This window comes from Eucalyptus grandis, chromosome 7, assembly GCF_016545825.1.
Source record: "Eucalyptus grandis isolate ANBG69807.140 chromosome 7, ASM1654582v1, whole genome shotgun sequence".
NCBI classification, from domain to species: domain Eukaryota; kingdom Viridiplantae; phylum Streptophyta; class Magnoliopsida; order Myrtales; family Myrtaceae; genus Eucalyptus; species Eucalyptus grandis.
Window position 1 is genome coordinate 9,316,608 of NC_052618.1, and position 21,887 is coordinate 9,338,494.

Consider the following 21,887-nt stretch of genomic DNA (forward strand, 5'->3'; position numbering starts at 1 on the left):
GAATTAAATAGACGCATGTATTCACGAAATTCATGAATCAAGAGATACATGAATTTAAAGAGATTCACGAATCCAGAGATACGTGAATTCAAGAGATTCGTGAACTCAATAAATATATGAACTAAAAGATACATGAATCTAGGAAATTCATGAATTCATTAGATACGTGAATGGAAAAGTTTAAGAAATTCATGAATCCAAAAGAGATACGTGAATAGAAAAGACGTATCTTAATTTATTGGCATTCGTTGATCCATTAACCATAATTATAACCATAATTATAACAGGAGGTGTGGTCGCGATTGTTTCCATAATTCCGCTTGCATAGCTCACTGCATTAGAGGGATCGAGTCAACTAAAACCTTCCGCAAAGAACAATAATCATTGATGCATCACACGTAATGGTAATCATCGATGTGCCATTTTGATACTAGTAACATCATCTAAAAGCAGTTTCGCCTAGACAGCAAACCGACCAGATAAGAAGGAAGCACCTGGAATGACATTGGCTGGAGCTTGAATTCATGGAAACGAGCAGCGGTGGCAATGATCTACATCTGATGCCCCTGAAGGTCTTCTAGTAGAGACATTGCTAGCCGAAGACAATGTTGAAAGGTGGGGGTAATGGGGCTGGTGGGTCTGGGCCGCGGATCAAATCAATGGGTTGCTCTTGTGGGCCGTGCCAGTTGGACCAACTTGGCCTTTTCTATTTGTTATTTATTTTTATCTTTTTATTACTCTTTTTCATTTGTTCTTTTTGTACTTCCATTCATTGTTTTTTTTTTGGTAAAGTACTTCCATTCATTGTTTTATGCTCATTTTTTAAAGAAAAATGTATGCTTAATTTTTTGACTAAAATTCAGAAGTCGACAGTTTCAAATATATTTACCCTAATATTTAAAGGAGAATATCATGCCATCATGAACAAAGTATAAGATATTGTATGTTTTTGTTGCGTCAATTATTTACTTCCCAAAAAGCTAGAGTAGTTTATTGATCGATAGAAAAAATAGGCCAAAAAAATGGGACAACCCAATCGAATTGAATCAGATATGTGTTGATGAAAAATCGACTCATTTAAAATGACTTAATTGATGACTTGGATTCATATAGACCCAATTTCCAATCTTGCCCATTTGGCAGGTTGAAGTCCTAGAATATCACGATGGAAGATTAAACAAAGATCAATACAAGGCAAGAGAAAGAGATAGTTTTCTTTAGTAAAAATTGATTCCTTTGTGTTTTATTTTTCCTGTTTGAGGATTCTTTTCAATTTATTGAAAGTTCTCAAAGTGAAGAAATGATTAAGCATGGCAAAGAGTCGAGGAAAAAGCAAAAATAAATAAATAAATAAATATGTTGAGAATAACATAGGTTTAAATAAAACCAATTTTTATAAAATTTCACCCAAAAAACCGACCATGATTGGTCAAGTGGTCCAAGACTTGATTTGCAAATCAAATGTCACAAATTTGATTTCCCAATCTATTATCCATTTTGGCATAATTATGCGAATAACTTGGCAGAATTAATTTGAACAATATCTGGTGGCGAACTCATTCACCCGTTGGTGGCCAAAGATTGTTGCGGGTTGGAGAAACTCCAAATAGAATGTCCAGCAAAAACATTTGAGTTGCCGTTGATGCCCTTCAATGACAGGTTGTAATTGTACTTTGACGATTTTCCATTTCCACGATGATTTCGAGAGACTTCCCTTCACACACAGAATCATAATTTTAAAAAATCTTTTTTGACAATATTGATCTAGGCCATCGGTATCTTCATGACCCTAATGAGCTCATCGTTGTCCTTCACGTGGAAGTCTGCCTTCAAGACCGGGTGCGTCACAGGAACGCAAAACCACTAGTCCTATAGGGAGTTCTCACAGTTCAGGGTTGTTAACACTTGAATTTTGCCGACAACGCATGGATAACAATAAAGGTAATTTTGTCATACACTGTTCACACCCAAATTTTGTTGACCATTCAAGTCTCCATTTTTTCCACACACACACACACACACATATATATATATAAGAAGAAGAAGAAAGAAGAGAGAGATAGCAAAAGTTTAATAAAAAATTTGAAAAAAAAAAGAAGAGAAAAAAAAGAAGGATATAAAAATAAAATCGACAGGGCTCGTGTTGTCCAGCCCACGTGGCAATTTTCGGCCTTTTCATTCCCAACCCCTCTCTTTCAGCCCATTTCTTTTAGTTCGGTTATTTTCTTTCGGCCCATGCGTGCAATTCACTCTCCTTGGCCCATCTCTTTTATCTTTTCTTTGTTCCCATAAGCCCACCAGAGCCTAAAAAAAGAAGCCCAGCCCATCTTCTCCTTTTCCTTGCACACGCTCACCCCCGTGAGAAGAAGAGCGTCGGTGACGCAAGGAAGAGAGAAGCAAGAGTGACGCGCGGGTAAAGGAGGAGGGTGTGTCTGCGCGTGCGCGGGAGCGGGGCTGTGAGCGACGAACCGTGACGAGAGCGAAGCCGGCGCCTTCTAAAATCTCGGAGCCACGGCTGATCGACGTCGTCAGCTTTCGTTCATTGACGAACACTAAACTTTCTGAAACTTGCATTCGAAAGCGCACGCCATTTCTTGCATAATCGGTTGTCCGACGGTGTCTAGATTCATGGTCGATTCATGTCCACTTCATTAGTTGTTGAACTGAATCTGAATCTGTGTTTTTCCCTTTCGTTCATGTCGTGCTCTTGCGATTCCTCATGCCGATCGTCTATGGACACGAGTTTGGAATTGCTATTCTCAACCTCGTCGCCGGTGATGCCCGCCGCTCGAGGCTGCCAAGTTAGTGCATTCTTTGCTGTTTTAGTATGCTTCCTGTGTAATTCTTATACTGTTTTGTGCGATTTTGGAGCTCATAATTTCCTTGCCGGAGTGGCTCGGTCTTGGCTGGAGTCGTGGCTGATGGGGGAACATTTGGACATCAGGTATTGACGTCGGACCGATAGGGATTCTGGCGTGAACTTGTGTAGTGTAGTTCAATTGAGTTCGTCAATGGTGGTTCTGTACAGAGGAAATGTGGGTTGTTGCGAGGAAAGAGAAAATGTTCGAGAAAGAAGAGAGCGTGATCTGAGGGAGCAGAAGAACGTGCAAGGGCAAAGGACAAAATTGGGAAAAAGACAAAAAAGAGGAAACAAACTGTGATTCAATTGAAAGATTACATAAGCCATGTAAGTTGAAGAATCTAAGGTGTGTCGAACTCAAAGGTTGTTCTTAGCTAAGAGCCATGCAAGGCCTTAATAACTTCAAGTCTTTGAAGTGCTTGGAAACCGAAGGTTGTAGATCTCTAGAAATGTGTTGTCCAATACGTCGAGACCGACATAGATAGAGACCAAATTGTAACAACTGTAGTATGTGATGCGGTTGTGGTAGAACTTGCATTATTTTAATTAATCTTTAGGTGTCATAGACTCCACTCTTTCATCTTAGGCATCATCTTCTAAGCAAATGCACGCATTAAAAACTCACTTGGGTTATTAGTAACTCGATGGATTCAAATTTGCAAGTGATTCCGCATAAGCATTGCATGATCAATCGGGAACTTTTTATCTTGTGTCGTCAAAATTCAGATATTCAAAGTTAAATTATAATTTTTGGTATAGCAAATTGAATGCCGTAGCTTCATATCGAATATATACCTCTTAGATTATAAATTTTATTGTGTCCGTAGTCAATGGAAGAACAACTTCCCTTGTGGCAATACACTATTTATAGGTGCATGTTGACTATTTGATTATATCAAGCTATTTTTTTTTTTTTAACTAATTATATCAAGCTATTTAAATATTGGATTTTATGAGTAGGTATATTTTACCATCAATAAAAATTATTTTTCATTCAGGGTGATCAACCGAATTAATAGGTTGCTAGTTTTTTAAAGAATATTTGTTACAGTTATTCATAAAATAATTGATATAAATTTGGGACTAAATATAACCATTATATGGTGCCCACATTAACATGATGAAGTTAATATTAGTCTTCATATAGAAGGAGTTTGAATGACACATAGGACAGTATGGAAGCCTCATGTTAGCTTTCATTTATGAAGTTGAACTATCATTTGGAGCGTGAAGTTGATATAACGCAATTCTTGATAATTGCGATGTTCAGTTATGAAAATTGAATTAAATCATGAACTATCGACATCAAAGCAGATACATGTTAATAAAGCGTCTCTACTACTAGAAGTAAATATTCACTTGTGTATGAAGAACTTGTCATTCACTTAGGCCCATCAATCTATAATAAGAAAGAAGTAGAGATGACTTGTGAATGATTTGCATAGACAAACAAAGTGGACGAACAAGACGTCTTTATCCCATGCTTTCCTTGGCACAGCTGGGCCATCCTGGACTTGAACCAGAGATCTCGCCCATGAAGTAAATCATCGCACCTACGGTCCAACCAATTGGAAGATAATACATGGAGATGTATTATATAGGAGTATGAGGTTTTCTATCTATCTAATTTCGATAATTAATATCTTCTAATTTATTCCTATGCCACATGTCTTTGGTATAGCATTTGAATATCACAGCTACATATAGAATATATACCATTTAACTTAGAAATTTTTTTACACCCACCGTCAACAGAAAACATCTTCCATTGTGGCACCACATTATTTATAAGTGCATGTTGACTATTTGATTGTATCAGGCTATTTAATTTTGGATTATAAGGGCAAGTATGTTTTATCATCGATTGAAACTATTGTTTGTTATAGGTGATCAAATCGAATCAGGAGGCTGTTATTGTTTTTTTTTTTTAAAGAATATATTATGCTTTTATTTGTCAAATAATTGGTAAGAATTTGCAACTCAATATATAATCATTATATTGTGCCCACTTAATATGATGAAGTTAATATTTTCGTTCATATGTATGAAGTTTGAATGACAAATAGGACAATACAATGGAGTTGTGTCCCCCACCATTTCACCGAGGCGTCATATTAGCTTTCACATTTATGAAGACGTACGGCCATCTAGATTGTGAGGTTGACACAACACCAAGGTTAACAATTTTTTTTTTGTTGATTGAGGAACTACCAAAGATCATCCTTCGGGGATCACACAACCCTCCGGTGCTCGGTGGCACTATCGAGCCTTGTCGCAAGCCGCTATTTAGACGTAAATCTCAGGGGAGGCTAACCCAGAACCCCCACACCAGGACCTCCCACTTCAGACACTTTAGCAATAAGAGGGTTTGAACCCTCGACCTCTGCGATGAGGGAGAGAACTCACACCAATTGCGTTGCCCGTGGTTGGGTCACCAAGGTTAACAATTGCTTTACTCAAATATTCAAAATTGAATTAAATCGTGGACTACCCACATCAAAGCAGATATATACTAATAAGGGGTCTCAACTGCTAGAGGGCAGCATTCACTTTTATAATCACTCACCTTGGTCGTGCCTTGGACATAGGTAGTCGAGCCCAAAGGCAGTTTTAGTACAAAAGAAATGGTGGAGTGGGCCTCTTTGGCTGCGTTTAGATTTGGCTTTTCCAAGCCATTTTAGGCTTCCAAAGCCCTTTGGGCTAAAAATGGGCGTTTGGCAAAAAATTTGCAAACACCTTTGGCTCCAAACTTGCCTTTTGAAGGCTGAAAGCCCCTACCTTGGGCATTTCAGCTTTCTCGGTAAGCTCGGGGTACTGTTCATTTTTTTTTTTTTTCAAATTATCCTTACGAACTTTTGTTTTTCCATTTTTTTGCCCTTGTGAGGAGCACTGTTCATCTTCTCCGTCGAGGGTGGCCCGTCGCCGCAGCCCGCTTGAGTCGCTGTTCATCTTCTCCGTCGAGGGTGGCCCCAGTGCCAGCTGCTCGGGTCGTGCGACCGCCGGCGAGGTCGCGTGACCTCGGGTGAGGGTTGCGTAGCCTCGATGACGGCCGATCGAGGTCGCGCAACCCAGGCGCGACCCTCGCCGAGGTCGTGCGACCCAGGCACGGCCCTCGCCAAGGTCCCCCGACCTCAGGCAAGGGTTGCGTAGCCTCGTGACGGCCGATCGGGGTTCTCGGAGGTCGAGGCGACGTCACGCGACGCGCGCGACCTCGTCGGCCTAGATCCGAGGTCGCCGGAGGTCGCGATGGCGTCGCGCGACCTCGCCGCCCCAGATCCGGGGTTGCCGGAGGTCATCGGGGGTCGCCGCCGGCCGGCTGGATGCCGCCCGCCCTTCTTTGGTTTTCATTTTTTTTTTTTTTTTTTCTTTTGATAATTTTTTTTTTTCACAAAAGTCCTTTGTCCCCAAACACCATTTTGCTCAAAGGTACTTCACAAAGGGCTTTTAAATTATAATTTACCAAACACAATTTGTATTTTGGAAAACATATTTAACTCAAAGGTCTTTGCATTTTCCTAAAAACTTTCCAAAAGTCTTCCCAAACGCACCATTTGTCTTTTACCGAGGAGTATAGGACATAGGAGTTCAAAAAAAAAAAAATGGTTTCCTTGTGACTATTGACAATTTTTAGTTGGAAACGTCTGTGAATGTTAACCAACAAATTAGTGTCAAACAATGATAATACTTTATTGGGATAATGACTTAAATGATTTCTAAATTTTGGTTTAATATACAATATGATCCATGAACTTTAAGTTTGTTTAACGTGATCCTTAAAATTCAACTAAATGTGCAATATTGTCCTTGAAATTTTAATTTATTTAAAATGATCTTTAGAATTTTTTGTATATGTTCAATTTAATCCTTAGAATGTATAAAAATATTTAATACTATCTTTTTATTAATTTAAGTTCAGTGACAACATTAAATATTTTCATTAAATTAAACTTGCACTAAAAATTCTTGCCATCACTGGCAGATGTTCTAGATTTGATTGGCAATGACCATGAGCACATGAAATTATTATTATTTCTCTCATGTAACAGGAGGGAACCAGATAAGCAAAAATAATAAAATCAACAAAAACTTCAGAAATCTTCAAGTGAAATTAAATGTTACAAAAGAAATTGAAAGTAACAAGAGGGGTGGAGTAATTAGGAGAGAGTATTCGAGAGGCCACAAAGGAATTCGCTGCCTCGGTGTAGTGGATGCCATCCCAGCTCACGTGGCGCGACGACTCCTCGCACACGGTGCCGTTGTTGTAGCACACCATTAACAGGTTCTCAAATCCTACTCATATTGTAATGCAAAAAACACACAAACTTAAGTAAATCGACTATCATTGTAAGTTTGTAACCACTCCTAGGGCACAAAACAAATGAGCAAGATACTCTCGCTAACTCGAGTTTCGACTTGACAATCGGCCCTAACAGAACTTGAGGGGACTCAAATTAGAGGCGATGGAATCTGTACCATGTATAGTGTAATTGGCGATGAGATCGTATTTGATGCAAAGACGTCGACGTACACGATCGTGGCATTCTTCATCTGACTCCTCAGTTCTTCGCAAAGGGACTGCAATAGCCGATTGAATTCCCGAGCAGCATCATTGCGAGATTGGAGGCATCGGAGCTCATCAATGTCGCTCGCATCATTGGCGGTGGTGACCAATATGCTAGGCAAACAGCCCAATGGCCCGGTGTTGTGCACCCAGAAATTCTCCCCTCCGCTTTGGTATATGCTCTACAAAAATTAGTTATATAAATCAAATTTACATAGATGGGATTATGTCTAATCTTTTGGTAATTGTTGACTGACCCATATGGCGAATCTGATTTCTTCGATAAAGATCGGGATGTTCCCGACGACCTGCAAATACGGAAGGTTGGTGAACTGATCTGTGAGGTCGTTTTGGCCGATGTCAATGGTGTAAAGAGCGTCGGCGAAGCCATCCTTGCCGACCAAATTTGCGTGGCCTGAAATTCGGGACACCATATCGAGATATCTTAATTTTGCCTTCTTGTAGAGGTTAATTTATCTAGTCAAAGGATAGATTACCTCTCGAGAGAAGCAACGGAGAGCGAGATCGGAAAAGGAGGAACTGGCGGAGTTGGACGCCCAAGCTAAAGGGCTGGTCGCGAGGGATGGTGGCTGCGCCGGACACAGCAAAATTGGCACCGTTGCTGAAATTTGGGCCCAATGATTCCACGTATGGACTCAAGAAGCTTGTGTTCAGGCTCTTACCTATTTGGATTTTATGCAAATCTCAACAAAATCTCATAGTGTGTACTTAAGACACTACTATTTTAATAGATATAGTCCAAAATTTGTTGGCATTTACATGATTTGGTCCTCTAACTTTTATTCAATGAAGTCACCTAACCTTTTGGATTTATGCGATTTGATCCTTAAAGTTTTATCTTACGTAATCGAGTAATGATTCCTTTTTCTAGCTCAAATACTTTTTGTTAGACCTAAAATTAACATTACAAAAGAAGTATTTTTTCATGTGTTTTCTTCAAAGAATATCAAAAGAAAGGGTTTGAACTAGTGCTCATCATATGCTTAAGCCCCTCCTCCCTAGGGAGGATGCCTCAGGAAATCACAAGATAAAGAGAGCGAGAACTCACAGAGGAAATCGATGGTCAACCGCCCGTCGCACAGCTGGCCGGTGGCCTCATGAAAGAAGGCGCGCCCGTTAGGCAATGCGACGTCGATCCAGAGCCCTGCCGACCAGCCGCCGGTGTCCGAGTTGAAGTCGCTGAAGTTGAAGATGACGGGCTTCCTCTTGCACGGAGAAGCAGCCGAGTTTGGAAGGCCAAGACAAAGTCCAAACATCACGGCGTAGCACCTCAAAGTACGGAGGCTGGGAAAGAGCCCCCTCCTCTCTTCTTTGCCATTTTCTTTCTCTCCTCCGCTTTCTTTCTTGTTGCTAGATTGACGGTAAAAGTGCAAGAGAGAAGCTGTTCATGTAAAAATTCAAAGGGCTCTAAGTTGTGGATCTCGAGACCGGGCATAACGGGCTCTTGCAATTTGGTCCTATCCCTTCGTGGAAATCTTGTGATCGTCTTCTACTGTGATTGCTGACAATTTGAATTGTCCCACTCGAGACCATCTAGAAAAGAAAATATCTAAGAAAATATCTTGGGAGTTCGTCTTCTTTTCTGACGACTTAAATGGAGGAGCAAAAAATATTGACTAGTCAAAATCTAAACAAGTTGGTCCATGAACCGCGTTCATCTTCATTAGACGAAACATGTGACTGTTGACTAAATAGTATCAACATCAGTACGCAACACTACATGACACGACATACCAATACATTATTTCTAAAAAATCAGCGAATTTCGATATGTTGGGATATGTTGTGTATAAATATATATATGTAATAAATTATCAAATCAAATTAATTTAATTCAAATTCATAAATAAATAAATAATATAAAAATTATATAATCAATTTACACTAAAAATATTAATATGCTATTTATTAATATCATTTTGACACCATTCCAATAATCTATAAAATTTGAAAGGAAAAAAACAAGCAATTCACATTTTGGACTCACGTGTTAGATATGTTGGAAGAGAGAGAAAAAACTTGGTGGTGAATTGTTTATCATGAGAAGTGAGTTAAAAGAGAAGAGAATATTAGGTTTTTTTTTCTTTTCCAATTTTATTATTATTATTATTATTATTATTATTATTTTTTTTTTTTTTTTTTTTTTACATATATATTTTGACCCATCATTTATTAAAAAAGTTTAGAATTGACCTCGCATGTCAGAATCACGTGTAAAAAACTTGCATGTCGGAATTTCAACTCGAGTGTTAGAGAGCGTTGGGAAAGTTAACTAAGTATCGGATTTTCTAACATGTATTGAACGAGTGTCAACAGTGTCCAAAAGTGGTGGAGAGCGTTTGACACGTGTTGAAGTGTTTGACACGACACAAAAGCTCTCAGAGAGTGTTGATATTTCCTAAACTATTGACACCTTTTATTTGTTACTTGAAAAAATAAAAGAACAAAAGGTAAAAACAACAAAAAAAAAAAAAAAGAAGAAGCTATATGGTAATAAAAAATAAAAATAAAAAGGAAAGCGAAAATACTGTGATTGCTAACAATTTGAATTGTCCCCATTGAGGATCATCTAGAAAAGAAAATGTCTTGGGAGTTGATGACTTCAATGGGGAACAAAAATCATTGACTAATCAAAATCCAAGCAAGTTGGTCTTGGAATTGTGTTTATTCCCATTAGACGAAACACGTGAATATTAACACCTTATTTTTGTTACATAAAGATTAAAAAATGATAAAAATGACAAAATATAAAAAAGGAAGGCAAAAATACTGCGATTGTTGACAATTTAAATTGTCCCATTGAGTATCATCTAGAAAATAAAATGTCTTGGGAGTTCATTTTCTTTTTTGATGACTTCAATGGGGAGCAAAAATCATTGACAAATCAAGATCTAAGCAAGTTGACCTATGAACCGGGTTCATTCCCATTAGACAAAACACGTGACTATTGACATCTTTTTTTTGTTGGTAAAATGTTGACATCTTTTTTTTTTTACATAAAAATAAATAAAAACTATGTAGTAAAAAAAATAAAAAAAAGGAAAGCGAAAATACTATGATTGCTGACAATTTGAATTGTCCCCATTGAGGATCATCTAGAATAGAAAATGTCTTGGGAGTTCATTTTCTTTTTTGATGACTTCAATGGGGAGCAAAAATCATTGACTAATCAAAATCCAAGCAAGTTGGTCCATAAACCATGTTCATTCCCATTAGATGAAACATGTGACTGTTGACACATTATTATTTTTTACATAGAAATAAAAAATGGTAAAAACAACAACAACAAAAAAAACTATCTAGTAATAAATAAAAAAAGAAAGCAAAAATACAAAAAGGGGGGCTATGGTACTAAGCATGGATAAATAGAAGAGGGTAGAGAATTTTTTTGATAAAAATTAATAATATATATAAAAAGAAGAAAATAATAAAAGCACTAATAAAGCTTGGGTGGGCCATTTATACCAGGCCCGTTTTCTTTAGTAAAATTTTCAGTCCAACTTCCCGATTTTCCTTATATTCTTTCAGCCCACAATTTGAGCCCAAAAAGGTGAGAAACAGAGATAAAAAAAAAAAAAAGGGAAAATGTCACAAATGGTCCATATACTATTACTTAATGTGCAATTTGGTCCCTGAACGTTCAATCGGCTCAATTTGGTCCTTGAACTATTGATAAATATCCGATTTGGTCCCTGAACTTTCGATCGACTCAATTTGGTCCATAAACTATTTGATAAATGTCTGATTTGGTCCATGAATTTTCGATCGGCTCAATTTGGTCCATGAACTATTGATAAATGTTCGATTTAGTACTTCATTACTGTTTTTAATTTTTTAATTTTTTTTACTTCTTCTCTCTTCCCTCCACTGGCTCCGGTGGAGGGAAGTCGGCGCCCGGCCGAGGGTCGCCCTCCCGGCCGGCCCTCGCCGGATGCGAGGGCGGCGGCCCTCGCCGGCGTCGAGCGAGGGCTCCTCGCAAATCGGCGAGGGAGCCCCTCGTCCGATGCCGGGCTGCGAGGGAGCCCCTTGCCGGCTGCCTCGCAGCCCGGCGTCGGGCTAGGTGCTCCCTCGCTAGATCTGCAAGGGAGCCCCTCGCCAGCATTGAGTGAGGAGCTCCCTCACCCGATCTTTGGGGAGGGGTTCCCTCGTCGGTTTGTGAGGGAGCCCTTCTTGGCGTCGGGCGAGGGCTCCTCGCCGGATCTACGAGCCCCTCGCTCGACGCCTTCGAGGGGCCAGCTTCCGGCGGAGGGAAGAGAGAAGAAGCAAAAAAAATAAAAATAAAAAATAAATAAATAATAAATAAATAAATAAAAGGAAAAACAGTAATGAAGGACTAAATCGAACATTTATCAATAGTTCGGGACCAAATTAAGTTGATCAAAAGTTCAAGGACCAAATTGAGCCGATGGAAAGTTCAGGGGATCAAATCGGACATTTATCAATAGTTCAAGGACCAAATTAAGCCAATCGAAAGTTCATGGACTAAATTGCACATTAAGTAATAGTATAGGGACTATTTGTGACACTTTCCCTAAAAAAAAAACTCACGAAACTCGTCCGATCTAGAGTACTTCGCCGGAGTTTCTTTGAATTTGGCCGGAAATGGCTTCAAGTTTTTTGGTCGCCGGTCGCCATATCTCTCCACGACCGAGCGATGTAGATACTTTCTGAAGCCGTTCGCCCAATCGACGAACTTGTGGAGCTCAGTTACCTTGATCCTTCATTCTCAGTCTTGCCCAGGTAAGGTGAGCTTCCTCTTTCTTGAACATGCTCTGTCTTAGCCCTATCTTTCAAGAGGCCGAACTCGATCGGCAAGTTAATAAGTAAATCATGATAAGTTGGGATCGATTGGCTGCAAGTGGCAGTGATCTAAGTCTCTGTATACCATGATTAGGCCGAGAGTGGCTGGAAAATCAAATTGGAAAATCATTGTTGAAATTGCACGTCATGAGTTCGATAAAATGCATAAGTGAGATTTCGAAAATAGATTGTGTGTGATTTTCTTTTGACTTTATTTTAGTCTGAGTTTGATCCTTTTTCATTGAATTGCTTGCTCATACTGATGTTGTTGCCTCGTTTTGTTTTTTTTTTTATGTTGCCATTTACACGTCACCGAGTCGGCCATGGACGAACTTCTTGCCGGAAAATCCATACCCTTAGCCGGAGAAGCCGTGGTTAAAAGCTGCAGTAGTCGGTCCTTTCTTTTTGTCTTGTGGTAATGCTTCTAAAGTGGTTACTCCTGGCCTTTTATTAGTTGAACAGTTGCTGTTGCCACTTAACAACCTAGGCCTACTCTAATTAAAAATGGAAAAGGAAATTGCAAAAAAATAATCCCAAAAAAATTACGATTTTTGTTAAGTAATCAAATAAGCAAAAAACTCCAAAAATCTTCAAGTGAAATTAAACGTTACAAAAGAAATCAAAAGTATTGGGAGGGGTGGAGTAGTTAGAGGAGAGTATTCGAGTGGCCACGAAGGAATTGGCCGCCTCGGTGTAGTGGATGCCATCCCAGCTCACGTGGCATGACACCTCGTCACACACGATGTAGCTGCTCCGTCCACAAGTAATTTTGGGATTGTAGTTGTACGGCGTGTTGTGATAACTGTACGGCGGCCCGCCGTTGTCGCAGCACGCCATTAACAGGTTCTCAAATCCTACCCATGTGCTTGTGTCACAGCCCGAAAGAAGGCCGATCCGAGAGGTTCCCCAAGGGCGATCACGACTCACCCGTGGACCTCCTGCTCTCATTCGGATTCCCACCAAGCCTACTCCCCGAAGTTTCCAAGGGCGGGCGACACCGTCATTTTGCCTGATTCTAGAAAGTTTCCTTTCATTAATGTCGGTAGATGGTAGTTGAATATTTATGTCGGTAGTTGAGACGATGCGATCTCGCCCGCTGGATGAAAAGTAAATCAATGGATGTAATTCGAGGCCCTCAACTATAAAAGGGGTGTCCTCCCTCATTTGTAATCATCCAATCCATTTCAGAAATATCTAAGCTCTCTCTTTCCTTCTCAGAGCTCCTCTCTCTAACTTTCTCTCTCAACAATCCGGGTAAGCGAGCGGGTAAGTGTTCGATCGAACAAGGCTTGGCTTGGGTGAACCAAAGTTGCCCGAGTTGCCGCACGGTCACGATCCCAATCGATCGGCCCGTGATAAGTGGTATCAGAGTAAAAGAGAGATCCGTTCGAGAGACCAAGGAGCGCCAACTGTTCGAAGGAATGTCGAGCCAAGAAGCTGTCATGGATGGAGAGGCCGCGCAAGTCAAGGAGACCCGTGGCCAAGCAAAGAAGAGAGACGCCTCGATGGACGTCGTAGCTGCGTTCGATGAAAAGATCGGGAAGGTCCGGAGCGCCGTGCTCGAACTCATGGAAGGTCTTGACGATGTGCGAGACCAGATCATGGAGGTTGAGAGTTCGCTCCGTGAAGACTTCACAATCGGCCTCAACGAAGCTACTGCGCCATTACACGACAAGGACGAAGCCCTTGAAGCATTGATCGATGTGTTGAAGGAGCACGTCCAAGTGGTCGAGGAAGAAGCTCCGCGTAGGGATGAGGTCGAAGCCATGAAGGCCGAGATCCAAGAGCTCAAGACCGAGCTCGCCCTGTGCAAACTAAGCATCACCAACGGTGCTATGCCAACCCAAGCAGTGCCCAAAATTGAGGTGCCAAAGCCAAAGGAGTTCAAAGGTGAACGATCTGCCAAGGAGGTGGACAACTTCGTCTGGAGCATGGAGCAATACTTCAGCGCCGTAAACATACACGACAAGTCGACCAAGGTACGAACCGCTTCCATGTTCCTGTCTAATACGGCAATGCTTTGGTGGCGCAATAGATGTGATGAGGTTAGACGCGGCGCCGATCCCGTGTGCACATGGGACGACTTCGTGAGAGAGTTCCGAGACTACTTTTTCCCCGAGTTCGCTCAGCAAGAAGCTCGTAGCAAGCTCCATCGCCTAGAGCAAAGAGGCGCGATCCGAGAGTATGTGAAGGAGTTCACGGAGCTCAAACTCCAGATTCGCAACCTAAGCGAAGAGGAGGCTCTCGGAGCATTCATGGATGGATTGAAGCCATGGGCACTTCTCGAGCTCAAAAGACGGGACGTGAGTAGTCTTTGAGAGTGTTAGTATGAACAAAATAAAGGAGTTAGGGAAGAGAATTAGAACACAAAATTTATAGTGGTTCGGCTTAATCCAAGCCTACGTCCACTCTCCCACGATAACAGCCTTCTTGGCTGGATTCCGCTATGCAATCAACAAGAGATTACAACTCCGAGTGCAAACACTTAGTAGATCACACTATCTCACTAAGTCACTCTCTTGGTATTTCTCTCACGATTACAAACGTTTAAGCTCTCAAGAGACAAGTATATGATCTAAAGTCGCTTAGACTTTGGAATTATAAATTCTACGCTCCGTCTCTTACTTGCTCATCGGTCCCTCATCTTCTTAAATACTCCTCCACTTCCAAACTATCCGTTGGACAGCATCCCGGAGAATCGTCTTCCAATATACCCATTGGACAACTCGTATCTAGAAGATTTGGTAGCCGTTGAGTGACAAAGGTAAAATCCCAAATTGATTCCGATCGCCCATACAAACGAAATCTTGGTTTCCATAAGTAAAGCTTCTTCGTATAGAAAGTCCTTGTCTTCAATCAAATCAATCTTGATGTGGAATCCAAACCAGATCACTAGCCGTTATATGATTGGGCTTGAGTTACGATTCATCGTAATCTGGATGTAAAGTCTGAGTCTTTAGACTTTACGATATGAGTCTTGAGACTTTACAATCTGGGTCTGTAGACTTTACAATATGAGTCTTGAGTCTGACAGTCTTTAGACTTTGAGTCTTGAGTCTAGCAGTCTTCAGACTTTGAGTCTTGAGTCTAGCAGTCTTCAGACTTTGATAATATCCTCTACATGTTCTAACATCTGCATGGTCTATTACTCAACCATCAAACATGTTAGTAGCCTTTGATTTATTTTGTCATCTTCAAAACATCATAAGGGATTTCCTAACAATCTCCCCCTTTTGATGATGACAAAACAATCTCTGAATATGCAGATTTGTAAACATACTTTTAAATCAAAGGATATCAGAAGATAACAAATAGATTGAGCATAATAATATATCGAAAATAATCTCAGCTCAATATTATGCAATAATATCAACCAATCAGCACATATGCATATTCATATCTTCTTCCCCTTTTTGTCATAATCAAAAAAGCGATAATAATGGATTCACGTAGAGAATGATAACAAATATCTTGCATGAATCACAATTTCGAAAAATCAGCTTTTATCAAATATTAAAGATATGCAATATAGCTCACTTCGATCATATCAGTAAATATCCAATAAAAATCACGGATGCATCATAAAATTCACGTACCATTTTTGTCATAATAAAATGATAATATCAATATGAGATTTGTTAATGACAAAAGGTAATAAGAGATACACTAACCGGATTTTGTAGAATAAATTCTGACACAATTACCTTTCCTTCTATCCATAATAAGAGCACGATCAATCAAAAAGATTTTTCCAAAATTGATCAAAGCTCCCCCTCAATTTGTTGCCTTTTTGAGATGATCACGATTCTTTCCCTTTTCTTTTGGATTAGATTTCTCCCCCTTGATTTCCTCATCGGATTAAGTCCTGTTCTGAATGAGACTCGATTACGAGTCCGTGTCCGAGTTAGACTCAGATTCCGAATGTGCCATCAAGCATAGATTTCTTTGCTCATCATCTTCTTTCATGATTCTTTTCTGGCCATTATGCTTGTATTGACTTCTTCCACTGAATTTCCTTTCTTTTCTACTCAGCTTTTTGAATTTCTCGACCATAAAGGCAAATTCTTCATCGTCCATGTCATTTTCTGAGTCTGTTTCATCAAAACAGCATTAGATATTAAAGCAATGGACTTCTTACCTTCGGGATCTTCATCGTTAAGTTGCTCCACTTCATAGGACTGAAGAGTGCCGATCAATTCATCAACGGAGAGTGGCATAATCCTCTGAGTCTCCCGGATTGAGGTCTTGACATGGTTCCAATCTTTTGAGAGACCTCGCAAGAGTTTGTTGACCTTCATTGGGGAAGAAATTGGATGACCTTGATATGCCAAACCATTTACAATTTCTGTAAAACGATCAAACATATCTCCAATCGACTCTCCTTGCTTCATCTTGAAGGATTCGTACTTGCCGAGTAGGAAGTTTACTTTTGTCTCTTTTACACGATCGGTTCCTTCATATGTAACATGAAGTTTATCCCAAACTTCTTTTGCTGTTTCACATGAAGAGATTCTGTTATATTCAGTAGGAGACAAAGCGCAATATAAAGAATAAATTGCTTTCGCATCAAGCGCTTCTCTTTTAGACAACTCCGTCCGAGACATAGGAGCGGGGGGTTTGCTTTCTTTGTCTTTGCCATTCTTATTTGATGTAGACGCAGCGATGGGGTTGATTCCTCTTTCCACAACATCCCATTGTAAGAGATCTCTGGATCTTAGGAATGCTTTCATTTTGTTCTTCCATACGTCATATTCCTTTCCATCAAAATATGGTGGCCTTGTGTTGCTTTGCCCTTCCATAAGTCCTGGTGCCAACATACTAGCCATAAAGAATCTTTAGCTCAAAAGTAAAAACACTTTTATAAACCGAGCACTTGGCTCTGATACCAATTGAGAGTGCTAGTATGAACAAAATAAAGGAGTTAGGGAAGAGAATTAGAACACAAAATTTATAGTGGTTCGGCTTAATCCAAGCCTACGTCCACTCTCCCACGATAACAGCCTTCTTGGCTGGATTCCACTATGCAATCAACAAGAGATTACAACTCCAAGTGCAAACACTTAGTAGATCACACTATCTCACTAAGTCACTCTCTTGGTATTTCTCTCACGATTACAAACGTTTAAGCTCTCAAGAGACAAGTATATGATCTAAAGTCGCTTAGACTTTGGAATTATAAATTCTACGCTCCGTCTCTTACTTGCTCATCGGTCCCTCATCTTCTTAAATACTCCTCCACTTCCAAACTATCCGTTGGACAGCATCCCGGAAATCGTCTTCCAATATACCCATTGGACAGCTCGTATCTAGAAGATTTGGTAGCCGTTGAGTGACAAAGGTAAAATCCCAAATTGATTCCGATCGCCCATACAAACGAAATCTTGGTTTCCATAAGTAAAGCTTCTTCGTATAGAAAGTCCTTGTCTTCAATCAAATCAATCTTGATGTGGAATCCAAACCGATCACTAGCCGTTATATGATTGGGCTTGAGTTACGATTCATCGTAATCGACGGATGTAAAGTCCGAGTCTTTAGACTTTACGATATGAGTCTTGAGACTTTACAATCCAGGTCTTAGACTTTACAATATGAGTCTTGAGTCGACAGTCTTTAGACTTTGAGTCTTGAGTCTAGCAGTCTTCGGACTTTGAGTCTTGAGTCTAGCGGTCTTCGGACTTTGATAATATCCTCTACATGTTCTAACATCTGCATGGTCTATTACTCAACCATCAAACATGTTAGTAGCCTTTGATTTATTTTGTCATCTTCAAAACATCATAAGGGATTTCCCTAACAGTCTTGCGCGAGCGCTAAGCGTAGCCGAGTCGCTTGTCGACCTCACCAAGACTGAACCAAGGAGTCGACCAAGGGATTGGAGGTCAGATCAAACTTGCAAGGATGAAGCGCGAAGCACAAAGCACTCCCCTGGGCGCGCATGATCAAGGCGGCCGAGCCAAAGCATGGGGAGAAGGAACTTCCAAGCCATCCTTCCAAAGGGGTCGACCACCGACGGACTACACGAGTAAGTTCGATCAACCCCCGCCTTCTCCTTGCTTCATTTGCCAAGGTCCACATTGGACCCAAAAGTGCCCAAAGAAGGGTCGAATCAACGCCCTCTTTGCCATCGAGGAAGAAAAGGAGGAGCCCAAAGAAGATAAGCGGCAGATCCAGATTGGAGCTGTGAGGATGATCAACTCGGTCCAAGCCTGATCGCCGACCAAAGAAGAAATCGCACCGAACACAGACATGTTCTTTGTGGAGGTCAAAGTGTGTGGCCGAACACTTTATGCTTTGGTCGACACCGGCGCATCCAACATGTTCATGTCAACCGAGGTTGCAAAGGCCTTGGGACTTCACGTGGAACCATCCGGGAAGTCGTACAAGCCCATCAATTCGGGTGACTTCCATGGTGTAGGAGCAACACCCGACGTGGATGTCAAGATTGGCGGATGGAAGGGCAAGATGGCGTTCGAGGTAATCCCTTTTGACGATTACGATCTCATTCTTGGCATGCAATTCTTTGAAAGTGTGGGAGCGATGATCGACATGAGGACCAAGTGCATGATGATCCTCGACCAAAAGTGCCCGTCAATGATCCCCATGATCAAGGGGGTGGTCGACACCAAGATCATCGCATCAATTCGACACCTTGACAAGAGCTTGAAGGCCGTGATGCGCATCAACAAGCTGTCTAAGGTAAAGCCAAAGGATTCGTCCAAAAAAAAAAAAAAAAAGGTAAAGCCAAAGGTCAAGTTGGATCCTACTCCAACACACGCCATGCCCATCCAAGCGCTCTTCGCCGAGGTTGAGTGCGCGCCGCGTGCTCCGCCCAAGTCGAAGACCGAGCCGCGTGCCAAGTCCGACTTCATCATAGAAGGTTGCGAACCTTCATTCGTGAGCATCCGAGCGAAGCAAAAGAAGAACAAGAGAGCTCGTGCCAAAGCCCGCGCTCATGCCAAGAAGGCTGACCGACAAGCTGTGAGCGACGAGGGCATCACTCGAATGAGTGGAGGAGAATGTCATGGCCCGAAAGAAGGCCGATCCGAGAGGTTCCCCAAGGGCGATCACGACTCACCCGTGGACCTCCTGCTCTCACTCGGATTCCCACCAAGCCTGCTCCCCGAAGTTTCCAAGGGCGGGCGACACCGTCATTTTGCCTGATTCTAGAAAGTTTCCTTTCATTAATGTCGGTAGACGGTAGTTGAATATTTATGTCGGTAGTTGAGGCGGTGCGATCTCGCCCGCTGGATGAAAAGTAAATCAATGGATGTAATCTGAGGCCCTTAACTATCAAAGGGGTGACCTCCCTCATTTGTAATCATCCAATCCATTTCAGAAATATCTAAGCTTTCCCTTTCCTTCTCAGAGCTCCTCTCTCTAACTTTCTCTCTCAACGATCCGGGTAAGCGAGCGGGTAAGCGTTCGATCGAAAAAGGCTTGGCTTGGGTGAACCAAAGTTGCCCGAGTCGCAGCACGGTCACGATCCCAATCGATCGGCCCGTGACACTTGCATGTCTCAACTACCACCGAGTAGGCTAGTATAGTAGCCACCCACGCATGGGATGAGTCTACCTTTCCCATCGTGAGGCCTCCAAATTCCCCGTCTATCATTATCTTTCCGACTGAGAGAAAATACGGAGGACAGCGCGGGGTCTCTCACCCCAGGGCAGATCTCCCACCTATTTCCTCCTTAAGCCTTTTAAGGACTTGCTTAGGTCCATTTAAAATTTTGTATTAGTACTATCCTAAATACATGTCACTAGGTTAGAAAACACATGATATGACCTAGGACAACATGAGACAGATCAATAAACTTCCTTAGATTGTTTGATGAAAGGAAAATCTTTCCTATGAAATTAAATCCGGTTGAAATAATCAGGTAATAGACAGCAAAAACAATGCTTTTGGTGTAATCTGACGATGAGATTTTGATTAAGAATTGACGTAAACATCTAAAGATACATACATGCTGCTTGAAGATGCTAAGTTTGGTGCTTGCATATCGAGGAGCAAGCACACAGCGAACGCTAGAAGGTTGGAAAAACTTCTTCGTCTCTTTGTCGTGAGTTTGCATCACGCCATCCTATGCAACAACATGGCACATGTCAAGTCTCAATTATGAGAGATCTCAATAAAGAACTATCTTTTCCTAAGTCAATAAACGTACAAATTTTCTGTCACAAGGGGCATGGATTTGAAATTTGGCCAAATGGTGGGTTGCACCATATATGAGGATACTTATTCAAGAAAGAGCCATTATATAACATATTCTACTATTGCATTTTGTAAAGGCAAGCTAAAAGAAAGAACTATTAGTGGTCAATATTTTGTGTCGAAAAATAGAAAACTTAAACATTCATTAAGCCGACAGTAAAAGTGAGAAAATCATTCACTAACTTTGCACCATTGATAAAAGGGTGCTCCTTAGATGCGATGCCGGTGGAATAAAAAATATGTTCACATGCGGCTCTCATCACCATTGATGCATTGGTTGTAACTTCGAACCACTCTACTGCACTGGCCCAACAAATTAATAGTGATGGAACCCGTAGGCAGACAATTTTTTCTCGACTCGGCAATATTCCACTCATCTTGAAAACCATAAAGACATTTCCATGTTTTATATGTAACCATGGTTTAGTATTACCATCTTCAAGAGGAACATGTCAAGTGAAGTCTTGTCATCCCAAATGAGCACGACCACTCACACAACTTCATTGGACTTGTGCTTCAGGAGCTCCCCTAAAGAGAGCTCTCCTCCATTCGGCAATTCTCTTGTGGGCTCTCTCACAAGCTTCACAAGATGCTAAATGGACCAACCAATGATGTAGATCAAGTGGAGGGCCTCCAAAATGGCATGGCATATATCCTCCTAGCACCTGCCTTGCTCATAAATCTTCCCATCATCAAGCAAAATCTGAGGCAGCTTGCGCTATGGGACATGAGCATCTTGCTAAAATGTCACATCCCCACATTTCCTTAAGTGGAAATTATGTGTTCGGTACACTCATATGGTTTGGCCCAACCCCAACACCATTCTTGCATAATAGATTGTCACTAATCGGCTTGAATTGGATCGAGATGTGAAGTTTTGGATAGGAGTTGAGGGGGCTTCTGAAGTTGCCAATTATTGGGAACTAGCCATTGATTGTGTTGTTGGACACAATCTTGGCCATTGATATATCCATGACCCCGATGAGCTCAGCTTCAAACGCATCTTTGTTCTTAACAAAAGACTCCACCTTCATTATTGGCCGTGCTAAGGAGATATAGAACCGCTTGTCCCATGGGGGTTCTCGCAATTCGAAATTATTAACACCTAAATTTTGCCAACAATGCATGAACAAAATTACGAACAACAATAACAGGAAAAAAATTGTCACGCGCAATTGCTGGAACGAGAGAATTTTTTTGTTCCGTGGGGCCCACCACCGAGTTTCCCTTCTCTTTTTTTTTTTTTTGGTCAGAGTTTCCCTTCTCTCTTGAATTCGGTTAGGATAGCAATAACTAGAAGGATGTTTTCGTCATTTTGCCAGAGAAGTATATAATGGAATTTTTGGCCTTCGTCATTTGACGAGGAACTTCTCGAAGCTGCTTCGCGTCCGTAGCCTATCCCGTCCTCTCTAGCTTCACTGCCGGCCACCA

At 41.1% G+C, this 21,887-nt stretch overlaps 1 pseudogene; it reads right to left on the minus strand.

The window, feature by feature from the left end:
• Positions 1 to 21,490, minus strand: part of LOC120295816 — a 79,489-nt pseudogene extending 57,999 nt beyond the window's left edge.
• Positions 21,491 to 21,887: the final 397 nt, after the last annotated feature.